Below are 2075 nucleotides of genomic sequence, written 5' to 3' on the forward strand. Positions count from 1 at the left end.
TATATCCTTAATCTTCCTTGGCACTTCAGCTAATTAAGAGCTGTGTCCAACTCTGGCAGTGATGATACAGCAGAGGAATAGGAAGGCCAAGGGGACAGCCTCCCTCACTCTTAGGGCAGAGACACAAACAGCATCAGGCAACGCTGTGCCTGCCTGGAGGGCAAACTGTGGTCAGACCAGCTTCTGGAGCCAAGCATAGAGAGCTTACTTCCCCATCTCTTTGAAACATTCCTCCATGTTTCCTTCCTTATTCTCTTTTCTCTTTCTCTCTCCTTTCAAAAGGAATCTCATTGCTGTCATTCCAATGGAATGAATATATTTAATAAAGTGTCCAAAATTTTGAGCACAATGTCTGTAAGCATATTGGTTAAAGCCTATAAATTAAATGCAAATTAACTTTTTACATATTACAAAAAATGTGAATTAGGTTAAAAACATCACCAAATATGTGATTGATACTGACGCTGATGATGAATATACAAAGCACTAAACGAGTGTATGGGTCTTCAGCCAAGAAATCCATTCATTAATAAAATAATTAATGGACAGTGGTGATGTGAGGATAAAAACTGAGGTGATGATGGTAATAATAACTCATGCAAGTAAGTTCAAATCAAAACTAGCCCTTCAAATATTTTATTAAAATAAATATTATTATATAAATGTGTCTAATGAAAGGGATATTGCACTAGAGCCTTTGTCAGTGTCTTTAGGTTGGCTATACAAATCCAAATGTCTCATTCAGCGAAGCAACTAAAGATTAAATAGCTTTCATGTAAAGTTCTCAATGCAGTCAGCTGTTCATGCATCAAGATTTTCTCAGTTTCACAACTTCCTATCTAACCATCAAAGTCCTATGTTGATGAATAATAGAATAGGGAACGGTTGAAACTATTAAATATGTTGAGTATGGAAAATAAGAGATCTGGGCTAATGTTCTGCAAAACTCATAAAATCTTTAAATTATTTCTCTGGAGCCTTAGCCTTTTCATCTCTCTATCTTTCATCTAAGTTTAAAAAGAAAAGAAAATATATCAGTAATTTGCATGCTTGTTGGGTTTTTTTCCCTTTTTAAAACATTTTATTTTATATTTGCATATAGCTGATTGACAATATTGTGATAGTTTCAGGTGAACAGCAAAGCAACTCACCCGTAGTTATATACATACATATTCCATTTATCCCCAAACTGCACTCCCATCCAGCCTACCACATAGCAGTGAACAGAGTTCCCTGCACCATACCATAGGATCTTGTTGGTTATCAATTTTAAATATGTTCCTTGGTTTTAAACCACATGTCAATTCTCTGAAAGCTGCTGATCATTTCAATTATGGTAATAGAATTAAAACGTCCACCATTAAAGTATTTCTAAGCATCAAGAAGAGATGGAAGTCTATTGGGGAGAGGGTAGAAAATGCCACACTCATGAATTCAGACCTAAGCCTTGGACCATTCCTGCCCAAACTCTGACCTCTACTCCATTGCATTCCAAGGCAGCTGATGAACCAGTAGAATAGTTACAGTATTTTTTCTATTGTCCTCATCTTGTTTCTCATAAACATGAGTAGTTCCCAAACTCCAGAAATTTGAAACTCCAAGTTTTATGTTGCTCTCACAATGTTGCCAACATCCACATTCCCATAAAACATTCACTGACCATCCTTGTCATTGTTCATAAATATTTGTCATCACATAGAAAACATTAGATTTTGAAATCTCCTCGAACTCTTTGTGATGCACTGGAGAAAGTGCTTTGGAGATTTGAGACTGCCACAACCCTGCTGACTATCTCCAAAGCGAGTTATTATGTCAACTAAATTTGGCAAAGAAAATACCAAAGCTTTGTAAAGGGCAAATATTTTAGAGTAAGTCATCTAATGCCCCAGGGGGTTAATCCTGAATTCTAACACCAAAATCCTATTAGTGACAGATAATACAACTCTGTTGGAACCCTGTTAGTTAGGTCAAAAGTAAATAGAAAGTTAAGAAAAGTTTATTTACATCTTAAAATAAAATCAAAAAGAGAAAAAGTGTAAATAAATGATGAGAGATTGTTGATATATATACCGAGG

This window comes from Moschus berezovskii, chromosome 9 (assembly GCF_049115385.1).
Source record: "Moschus berezovskii isolate FMDL1 chromosome 9, NW_MosBer_1.0, whole genome shotgun sequence".
Taxonomy (NCBI): domain Eukaryota; kingdom Metazoa; phylum Chordata; class Mammalia; order Artiodactyla; family Moschidae; genus Moschus; species Moschus berezovskii.